The sequence below is a fragment of the Melozone crissalis genome, unplaced genomic scaffold (genome assembly GCF_028551555.1).
Source record: "Melozone crissalis strain CALT ecotype California unplaced genomic scaffold, PUWL_Pcris_2 ptg000023l_1, whole genome shotgun sequence".
NCBI classification, from domain to species: domain Eukaryota; kingdom Metazoa; phylum Chordata; class Aves; order Passeriformes; family Passerellidae; genus Melozone; species Melozone crissalis.
Window position 1 is genome coordinate 33184279 of NW_026535801.1, and position 12045 is coordinate 33196323.

Consider the following 12045-nt stretch of genomic DNA (forward strand, 5'->3'; position numbering starts at 1 on the left):
ATTCTACCAAAAGAGAAACAAAAAGTAGTAACTTTTGTTTTGAAAAAGGAGGATGGAAGACTGCTACCCATATTACTGAAGGCTGAGGTGTGATGAGGCACAGGTGGAGATTTCCAAGCTGACTGGTGAAACTGGCCAACAAGTGTTTTTAGGATTAGTAATTCTTTAAAAACAAAATCCCTTTAATACCGTTAATCTCATTGGGAACTGATTCCAGGCTTCAGAGTTATGTGGAAATACTGTATTTTGCCAATCCAAAGTAAAACCATCAGACAATAACACTTCCTGAGATTGGAGTTTTCTGCTTTGGTACATGGAGTTGATTTCTCATCTTTGTTTTGATTATCATTATTTTTTCGTTCTTCCTTTCCTATATTTTCTTTATAGCTATTTCTTCTATTCTTTTTCTACTGTAGCCTTGCTGACTGTACAGACCTCTTCTTTCCAAAAGAAGATCCTCTGATCATTTTCATCCAACATAATTTTTTTCAGATTAAAATCTATGTATATGAATGTGTACTAAGACAATTAAGGCAGACTTTTTTCCACCCTGAAGAACAGTGACTCCAGTGATGATAAAAATTATTTAAAAGAAAAAAGGAAACCCATACTTGAGAGCAAGTGTATAGGTATCATCAGATGTGAACTTCTTTCTAGCTAAAAATGTGAATAATGAATTCACTGAATTCACTGAAAAGCTTATTTATCTATACATTTTGCAGGCTCTCCATCCTACCTTCTCCTCTCACAGCTAAAACACAGGACCTGGAGAGCAGCAAGGCCACAAAAAATTGCATTTTTCTTGGAGATTGGCGGGATGACACCAGGATTTGCCTTGGTGGTTTAGCCTGAGTGAAGCCTTGAAAGATAAATTGATGCCTTTGCCTGTTGCCACCCAGGGGATGTGCAAAATTGGAGGGCAAGTTATAGGAAAGCAACCAGAAAGATTAAGTGACTAGAGGAATCTGATTTATCAGGTAAAATTAAGAGTGCAATACATTTAGACTGGATATGCAAATAGAGCAGGGGACGTGATAACTGTCTTGAAATACTTGCTCAGTAACGACTAATGGTGGTGAAAAATTACTGTGGAGAGGAACAGAGGGGTATAACAGAGAATAATGGGTTGGAATTAAGAAAAAATAAAATGTGGGCTCAATTCCATGATAAAGCTTTGTGACACTAAATTGAGAATGCAGGAGAGGAAGAAGTGGTGAAAGACCCATCACTTAAGACAGTTTAAATTTAGACATGAAAAAGCAGTAGAGTACTCTGGAGGGCAATCCTTCACTGGCAGGGGGATGGAGTGGATGTTCTCTTCCATCCCTAATTTTTGCTACTCAGTACTGCTGTGATTAGATGATAATTTTTTTTCCTTGTGCCGACCCAAGATGCTACTTAATATTTTAAGGGAGCTTTTAAAATAATCTGTAGTAGCACTGAGAGTTAGCTTTATCAAATAAATTGAAATATAGCATTGTGAACCCTAGGCCCATCCCAGGGAACACTGAAAGATTTGAAATATGAATTAATAAGAAAAATTTTATGACAAAATACTTCATGTAGCTTCCTCCCAGGCATTCTGAAACTTGTGTCAGCTCTAAAGAAATGGGATAAGCTCTGTTGACATCTCTTCCTTTGTGAGCTCTGGTGAAGTTAACTGAGTGCCCTTCACACCCTCACCAGAAGAGCAAAATGTCAAAAATATGTTAAATGGAAACTTGAGCCCATAGAGTTGCTCTCTCTGGTGCACCATTCAAAAGAAGCAAAGAAGAAAGTTGAACAGATTTTAGAAATAATCCTTTCTGACCTTTACAAAAGTACTGAATTTAATCCTTTTAGCCCAAAAGATCCTGCTGGCGAAAGGATTAGTAAGAGAGAGGAATAAAAATTTCTCTTTGTGTGTCAGAATTGGTCAAGTTTTCGTGACCCAGCATTTGTAGTCCATTTGTTCAGTCTCTTTTTCTTCAGAGGGTTTCATTTTGTGATATGTTTTAGACTGATATCTGAAAATTGCAGGTCACTGTTTTGTGTAAGAAGCAAAACCTTTTAAAGAGCTGGAGACAAAGAAAAAAGCCAGCAAAGCCAAGCCATAAAACCACAGCAAATGTCCCTCCACAGTCTGTCCCCATATTGGTCTGCCTGAATTTGAGCTGTGTAATTATCTAGGCATGTATTAGTAACCTTTTTTCTGTGGTTTTTTTTTTTACTGGTTAAAGGTCAAAATGAGCCTCAGGGACTCCTTCTCCATAGGAATCCAATGAAAACTGAAGTGTTTTTACAAAAGAGCAGATGTCATGTCAAAACAAAGTGTTTCCACCTACAGCTTTCAACAACCGCATGGAAATTTTGCAACTGATCCGGTTCCCAGTGGTCTGCTCAAATTCATATACCTCACTTTCAGAGAGGCTAATTTGTAGGTTGAAGGGCTAATATTTACTATACTTTTGGTTCCCAAACTTGATTATTGGCACCATCTTGGGCATCCCTATTTTTTTGCAACATATCCTGCAAGAATGCACAGTGATGTTTGGGATGAGTTGATAGTCTCTGTCCTTTCTTCCCAGGGAAACATATTTTTATCCAGCTGAGGGCTGCAGCCTACAGTTGCATTTAACAATTTGCACAGTTTTACACTAAGTGGCACTCTGAGGAGAGGAACTAATAGTTAGATGGAATTGTAAGGATGCAAAATCATTTTGAGGGGTTGGAGAAGGCTGGAAATCCTAGTGATGTTGTGTGCATTCAGACCATTAGTGCAACAAATGGAACTGCCTTGGCACCTCTGAAGTCAGCAAGGGTTTTGCCATTAATTTCCTTTCAGATGAATGCAACTCCTATAGTTATTTATTTGTATATTTATTTTGGAAAGAAAACACAGAGCATAGGAAGGTAGCAAAAAGAGGGGAGGTGTGAGTGTAAATGGAAAACCAGGAGGAGAACAATAAGTTAGGTTTGTTTGCATGTCTGTGGCAGCTGTGGAGATAGCCCTGTGATTTAATAACCCTACAGTGGGCCATGTGCTGCTCCCCTATTGCACACTGATGTAATAATGCAAGGGGAACTTGAATTATTTGCTGTGTCATATATTGTAGGAATGAGCTGCCTAGAAGTAAACAGCTGAAAAGTGTTTCAATAACAAATTGTGAGGCAAGAAAACAGGGAGGGAAAAAAAGCAGAAAGGAGTGGCTGCTGTCCTGCTGTCTCTGCTGAGCTGACAGACATTATTCTGAGTAACTGCACTGTGAAACCCAGAGTGTCCAGTAATGACAATGTGCAGCACAATTGAGCCCTGTTATCTGTAATGGTTTGCTATAAACCATAAAATCATCCTGCACTTCAAGGCAACCAACAGTGGGGTAATGTCACGTTCTCAGATTGCTTTAAATAGGTTTGGAATTATTCTGTTGGAGCTGCAAAGTGGCGTAGATTTACATAAGGGTTTTGCCTAATTTAAATGCAGCTCAGGTTGTAGAAAATGCCCACAGTTCCCTATATAATCTCTAATTTGTTTCCTACTGGGTCATCACTAAGTTTAGCCTGATCAAATCTATTTCACAGTGACATCTGCAGCTGCACAGCCACCTGCCCCTCTGCATGTTTTCATGTGTTTGTTCAAGGTGATGGCTGCAAATAAAAGAATTATAAGTTTGGGCATAGACATCTCATTGTAGCCATTGATGAGGTTTCTAGAATCAGAATTTTTCTCGTTTTAGTTTCAGTCCCTTTATAGGATGAGATCACATTAACTTCCCCTTTACTTTTGTCTCTAGTGGGTTGGATTGCCCCATGAGTTACACAGAGGATAACCCCAACCAAACACATAACTTGATGTTAGAGCAACGTTTACAATGCTGAATGAGAAGGAGGTAACAGAAGTGCTGCAGCTGGGTACATTTGCAGGCAGGAGTTCCTGAATCGACTCTGAAGCTTAGGTACTTATTGCTTTTGAGATGCAAGGTGGTTTAGGGTGAAAACCCATTGAGATATTCTGAAGAGGGAAGGAATTCAGCTCTAGAATATTTTATTGCATTTTAAAAAAGGAGTTCTGAGTGCTCATGAAGTGGCCCCTTTTGAGGGGTGAAGTGGGTGCCCATTGATGCTGCAATAGGCAACCCCTGTTTGCCTTCCAGACAGATTTGGGACGTGTGTGGGGGTTCCCAGGACCTCATACTGAATATTTCTAACTGTCTCTAGGCTGGAAGCTGAGTGACATTTGTGCTTTACAGTAGTTAACTTTCAGTAGGAGTGATGTTCAGTAGAAATGGGAAGATGTGTTACCCTGAACTGGGAGGGAATAAATATTGGAAGGAGAGGCAGAAATTAGTGCCTGAATGGGGTGGGTGTGTTAAGGGAAGCAGCAATTATGTCTGTAAGATGAGATATACCTACTTCTGGATTTGTGCTTTAAAACTCCTGCAATAGGTTCAAATAATGTTCTTGCATTTTTTTCCCTAATGCTTTTTAGTTTTATTTTTAACTTAGTGAAACTTCAGTCCTAGGCTTCTAGCAATAGGACAGCCAAAGTCAGATACTTCAGTGTCAGTGCACCTGGAATCTAACTAAAAGTTATATATATTTTAGGCTATTTTTATTAATTTTTAATAGAACTTTGCAGCTCTACTTTTCCTCTGTTACTGAACATCAAATAGACGCTTTAATTGGATTGTCTGCAATGACATATGATCAAATTGTTCCTTTACTACACTTCTGTGTGTTGAGAAACCTCTGTTATTAGCATAATTTCAAAGAGGACTTATTTAAGAACGTAATTTCCTGGATCATGATTCTATTATGGATTTGATGAATTTGATGTAAGCCACTTGATGTGTATATCTGTGAGACTTCACCAGTCTCCTGGATCTGCTCTTAGGAAACCTTGTCAGCTTACTGTGCACATCCTCAGTTTAATAAAGTTGAATTTACTTGTCTTTTATTTTTTATGCAAGCTTAATTCACATCTCCAGTTTTTAAGGCAAGAGTCCCACAGAGGCAGAAACTTGTATTTCTTGTTTTCTCCTGAATCAATCTCTATCTGATTCATTGATAGAATTTTGATTTTTTTTTTTAATTTATTGTTGTCAGGCTATCCCTACTGCCCTGTGTCTTGGTGAGGTTAACTTCAAAATATCTGTGCTTTTATGTTTATTTCTTTTTGTAATGGCTGAAGATCATCAAACAAATGAAGTGTGGTAGTTGATGCACATGACATTTGATGTTAGAAAGGAATGATTGAATTCATTCTGAAATAGGGTGGGCTTTGTATGCCCATGAAAGTCTGGTTAATTAAATATTATGTAGCTTAGGTGCAGCTTTTCCCAGAATAATTTTCATTATTATCTTTTTTTGTAATGCATGTTTTAGTTAGCTATCTTTAGAAGGCTGTGTACCAGCTTGATTCAGACAAGAGATGTGGGATGAAATGTGTTATTAAAAGAAAACCAAACAAAGTTAAAAAAACCAAAACCAGAATCCTCATGACAAACCGAAATTAGGAGAAAATAGTGCAGCAAAAGAGAAACCTCCAGAGTGAGTGAGAGCACACTGCACTGCAATCTCATAAAAGACTTAAAGAACAAGAAGCATTGACCCTAGATAGCAAGTTAGAAAAGACAGATGGTTCAGGCTCTTAAGAGAATAGATCTAGCTGACATAAAAAATGGGAATCGGATTTGCCAGTTTTAATAGGATGATCAAACTGAGAATTGATTAAAAGGTTGTCACAGAAGTGTTGATGAATGGTAGAGAACCCAATTTTTCAAGCGTTGGTGCTGATAAATTAGGAAAACGAGCAGAGTAGATAGAGGAGCTATAGAAAACTCTGACTGGATTATTTAATTGAATTGTTTCACTACCCTTGTTTTCATGCCAGCACTTCAGTACAGCCTTTTTAAAACTTTAGAGATCTGAGATAAATCAAAAATGTTAGGGCAGCGACAGCACAGTGAGCACCTAAGAATTGTGCAAAAGTCTGTTGTACATAGGAAAGACGGTAGACAACACTGACTTGTCTCTCCCTTGAGTGCAAGCTCATCCCAGAGTGCCCTTCCCTCTGCCCCTGCCACATTATAATGTTCCCACTCTGCTGCATTCCTGTCCATATGTATGGATTTGCTGCTTAAAGTGAGCTATGGCCCTTTCACATCAATAGATGGAATAATATGAGCACATATAAGAATTAATGGATGTCTGTCATAAATCAGTGGGAATTATGGGTGTATAATTTACTTGTGAAAGGTTTGACTTGATGTACCATGGAATAATAATTGCAGAGGTTGTAAATAATGGAATGCACTGGGAAATTGTACCAAGGTTTAACTATTACATCACAGAGGCAAAATACTAATTTTTGGGATGTTGAAGCTAAAGGGTTAAGTCTATGTGCTCTTTTTTGGTACAGCGATCTAGGTACTTTGTGACTTAGATTTAAAAAATATATTTTTCTAATCAATTTCCATAATTGGAGTGTTAAATAAGATGCTTTTGTGAAAAGTTGCAAGGAGGTTGGCACAGCTGGATACTAGGTAGCTGGTTCATAGACAGGGAGTTCAAACATTTAGGTAATGAAAGCCTGTTGAGTCTTATAAGGAAAATAAACACAAATAAATATAAAAATATGGGCCCCCAAATCTATCTTTATAATGAGCTTCTCCAATACCACCTCTGATGCAATCCTTGCAAAGAAGATTAAAACCTTAGCATTTACTTTCCTAGAAGAAGACCAATTTTCCTCTGTCTCTGGAGGACATTAAAGAGTTATTGAACTGGGTTTTGTTATGGAGCTAAAAGCTGACTGGAAAATGGATCAGCAAGGCCAGATATAATGTGGTATTGACAAAAAGCCTGGACGTGGCTCACAGCACAGAATTCCCTGGGTTTGTTTCATTGAAGTTACTGCCACTCAGTGTAGTATCCACAACTCTTTTTTCTTTAACTGTATGCACCAGAGTTTAACTTATCAATAATCACTTTGAGTTATAACACAAGAGCTGTTAATGTCCTTTTCCTTATGCCTTTCTGCACCAGTGTATGAACAAGGTCTTTTACTCTCTCACTGCCAATTTTTGTTGAGTTTGCTTTTTCTTTTTCCTAAAACCTTTTTTTTTTTTTTTTAATGGGCATTTATTTTCACTGAAGTCTTCTATTTGTATGTCTTTGCTGAACTTTATCTTCAGCCTTTGTCATCATGCATTCCATTCTCTTATGGTCTTCTCATTTCATTTTCTTTCCTTTCAGCCTCCTCTTCATGTTGAGTAATGTGTTTTTTCTCTGCCTCTATAAGAGGATGCATGAGACTTTGTTTATGTGAAAATGAAATTCTTAGCTCAACTACCCCCATCTATCTCAGATTTCTTCTTCATTATCACAGTACAGTGGCAAGTAATACCTCAAATATGATAGCCAGCCTCTGGAGACCAAGAGCATGGTGCAATCCATGTTTTTATATTAGAACCATTCCCCTTAATCCCTCACTTATATCAACCTTTTTAAAGGAAATTAATTTCACATGATTATGCTAATATTTTCTTAATGAATTAGAAAAGAAACCTGTGCAGAACATTAATGAATCATTTTAACCATCCCTGCTGTGAGATTTCAAGATCATTCTTTCTGTAAAAATGTATGAATATTAATATCTACCCCGGTAATTGGTACAAAGTTAATTACTGTAATTCTGCTGTAGTAGAAAAAATAAATCTATGTAGTATGCAGTAATAGTTAGTTATTAAGACGGAAATATTGAAGATAAAATACTGACCCATATATATGAAGTGAGGTTAAAAAACAATTTTGCTGTAATAATAAAATATTTTAAAGAAAATATAATTTGGCCATTAATTTCATTCAGTTCATGCAAATAAATAGTCTATGTAATTTAGCCACTGTCTTTATTTCAGTGGGATTTGCCTCAGATTTGATATCAATAGGATTGAGATCTGTTTCTTCTATTGTCTAGGGAAATAATATATACACTTGACAGCATCCGGCTGTGGAAATGAGAACTAGCAAGCAAATCTATAATATAAAATTTTAATACTAGTTGATTTGTTATTGTTTGGTTCTAGAGAGATCTTATATTGCCAGTGTTTTTGAAAAAAAAGAGTAGTCAATGCCTTCTAAGGGCAGTGAAGTAATTTCTGACTTTGCACTCATATAAATGTGCACTTTAATTGATTGCTGATTTTTCTGTGGTGCCTAGAACAAGTATGACCTCTCATCTCAGTGGAACTCCAGCCCAAGTCCTCATTTCTGTCTTCTGTACTATAGAAATTCACCCTCCTTTGCTGGTGTGGGCAGGGGAGGAGCTGTTATCCTGATGTTATCCAAATTCTGTCAGCAGCTTAGGGCAGAGCCACAAAACCCCTCTCACCTGCTCTGTTTCTGTACCTGCTCTTTGGTTTCAGGAGTTTCAAATGTGCCTTCACTGCCCTTGTGAAAAATTGTATTTTTAAGGATATTTTAAAGAGTGTTTTTATCTCACATGGAAAGAAATGTGAAACACCTTTGCAACTGGCATTATAAGCCGTAGTTTAGTTGTTCAGATTGCTGTTCTTAGGTGTTTTATTACTTGACATAATCTTTGTGAATCTCACAAAAAACTTGATCCTTACAACGATATGACTCTGCACTCATTTCATTTTACTTCCAGCTAATAAGGCAATCTCCTTCTGGTGAAACGGGAGCAACCTGCAGTCATACACACAATCAGAAATTATCTACAAAATTGTTACCCAGCCTTGTAAGCGGCTCATTTTTCCCCTAATGTTTATTATGCTGCTGTCTAACCTAATATTGGTGCAGATCTTCAGTGGGAGTTTCCATCTTGAGAGTGCATTAGATATGTAATTATTAACCAGTCCAAATTGATGAAGATGCTTCCTTTTCATCTAAAGATTGTGTATTATCTGCTCCCACTATGGTAATACTTAGCCTTCTTTTACTGAAGGCTTTTTCATTGTGCCAAGTCTACAATTTTCACATTACTGTATAGTCTGTAATTGAAAAGGAATAATCCTTTATTAATTTTCTATTACAGAAAAATCAACACATAAGAAAATCAACACAAAAGAATATGAATACCAAGAGGGAAATAAAAGCTTTCTAAAAGTCCTATTCAGCATACTGAGAATAAGTTGGAATAATATCCCCTAAGCAACTTAATATTGAATTGTCAGGTAATAATAAAATGGTGGCTTAAGTTATTTAAAAATGTCATTTAGTAAAGATGTTTTTTTTGCTATATGGTTACCACAGAAAGTGGACAAATGTTATTTTCCTTCATATGAGGGAAATATCTGGCTGAGTGCTAGAAATATGAATTAATGGAAATGTCTTTCTTTTTTTTCCCAGGGATTGTATGCTATCTGCTAATAGTGTGCTTTCTGCACAAATGTTTTTTCTTTTTATTGGCCATCATATACTTGTAAGGGTTTTAGATCTGATTAATATGAAATCAGGAGAACCCATGATGTACCTGAGACAGAGTACCTGTCCCTGTGAGTGAGTTACCCTGGCTTATCAGGGAAATGTCAGGACTTTACCACTCAGAAGCCAATAAAGGGAAATGTGGAAATGGCTTTGATTCTCTAGCCTGAAAACCTTGTTCATTCTTTGCATGTCCTCTCAGGGAAGCCCTTCCCACACTCCCCTTGTGAGTGAAACACTGGATTTCTCTCTGGCTAGCTTCATATGAAATTGTTGCCGCTTTCCAACAGTGATAGAACTTTGTCCCAAATTTCAGATTGCAAAAGTCTGGGCACTTTTTAATGTTCATATCCTCCTTTAGGAACTATTGGTCCAATTGAAATATCAATATTTGAGTGTAATTGAGTTACCCTACCTTTGTGTGAAGCATATTGGCAGGGATTTTGTGGTGATTTTATGGGTCTGTTCAGGGACACAGACAAGATCAGATTGGAAGAAGGTGAAGCAGCTTGTGCCTCTTTCTGACAGTGAGGAGTGGGAGTTGTTTTCTGTTGGAGGAGGAAAAAAGTCACCCTTTTGCCACAAGGTCTAGTAGCTGCATCTATTTTCAGATGTGTTTCAGATTCCTTCCTTTTGGCTAGAACTGCTATTTGGGTTCTTAGTATTTTAGCTCTTACCATAACTTGAGCCTATGAAGGCATTTTATGAAAAGCTCAGCTTTTATGAAGAGCAAATAGTTTAATTAAGGAAATCACTTTTTTTTTGAGATATGTGACAAAAAAATCAGGAAATAAATCTTCCTGATTTTAGCAAAATTATGCTAGCTGAGAAAAAAGAAATTGACTTAGCTGAGGGAACTGTGAAATCTGGATTAAAAATCTTTCTGAGAATTCCAAGAGAAGGAAATGGAGTATCTGTTTAATGCAGTCATTAATCATCCAGGAGGAAGAAAAGCAGTTTAATGAAATGAATTACATATTAATCACATACTTGTTCATTGAAAACAAAGGTGAGAAGCAGCAGAGGATAGAAGTAGAAATATGAATTTGAACTTTAGGATGACTTAGTCTTGGTTAAGTTCCTTGGTTAATCCTGGAAGATAATTCCTATGAGAATGTGGAAACGCTGCAAGTAAAAGATTAACAAAAATACACTATTGATCTCAAAACCTGAAATATGTTCTGAAATGGAATTCTGAGCTGTGAATTTTAATTTTGATATTCAAGTATGTGATTCAGAGTTTATTTTCATGGCTGAATGCATTGTTTCCAAGTTAGAGGATGTTGAGTGTACAATACTGAACAAACCCAATAAAAGAGTAGAGTTGGTAAAACATAAATTTTAACACTAACAGCAGACCAGGGAGTGTGCAACTACAAAGTGAAACATTTGCTGGCAGCTTGTAAGTCCAATTAATTACTCTATGAAAAATTGTCAATATTTTTGAGTTATCCATTGGAGGTTTCTGCAATTTGTTCACAGGCAATTTGCAAACAGAAAAGGGGCTGAAATCCCATTGGTGCAATTTTCATTATAAATGATTTATTCAATCCTGCTGTAGAGAAATAACATAGGATACACAAAAGTGTTTTGAAATCCATGCAAGAAGCAATGCAAAGGTTCAGCAATGAGAAATGGTGCCAGGTTTCAGGGTGGGGTGATGAGCAGCTGAAAAGAGGGCACACAGAGCCCCCACAGCCAACATCAGGGTCTCATCTGGGGCAAATTCTCATTGGTAAGACCAAACAGAGAATGCTTGTTGTGGCTTTTAAATTCAGGATACCCTTTCCCTATCTCTATGAAGTACAGACTATGAACTATATGAAACAGTTTTTAGCAAAAACATCATCTCTGGCTATGTCTCCTTCTGTGCAGAACGTCACAAATAGAGCATAAGGCTGTGTGAAAATTTGGTTTATGTAAACTGTGGTTTGTCTTGATGTCAGACAGGTGTTTTGATTGTTGTCAAGATAATTCTCCTTTTGATTTTAAGCTGTGGTTGCATCCAGCATATCACAGCCACATGTTGGCAGTTTGTCTGTGAAACTCTGTTACAGCAAATTGTCCCTCTGCCTGCTTTGGACATGTCTGCTCTGTGGCCCTGACAGACTTAGTAACAAAACTCAACACCACAACCCAGAACCAAAACCCTAAAGGTGAGTGTGAATCTTAGAGGAAATCAAATACATGTGTCTCAAACTCTCAAAAGAGAGGCAGGAACACAGAGCCAGGGACTCTGGTAATAGGATCCATGGCAGAGCTAAGTAACCAACTGAGGTAAATGGTGTTGCAGCCTGTCAGCTCATACAGAGATAGTTATGATTATTGTCCTGAGCACAGAGAATAAAATCAGACAGAGGAATCTTTCCTGTCATGGGGAGATGCTTTTCTTATGCTGAATTGACACTGGGGTTGCATAAGACAGTAATATTCCTATTTCCTATTTCTTCCAGATACACAGGGGTTCTGTTTTGTGTGGAAATAGATCTTTCTCAATAGAATTGACTGTAAAAGACAAATAACATCTTCAGCTTAGATGAAAAGGGTAGCAAATGTCTTGTATAGCTTGTAAAGTCCTGTGGCTTGAAATATAATTTAGTTGTACTTTGCTGCTGGTGG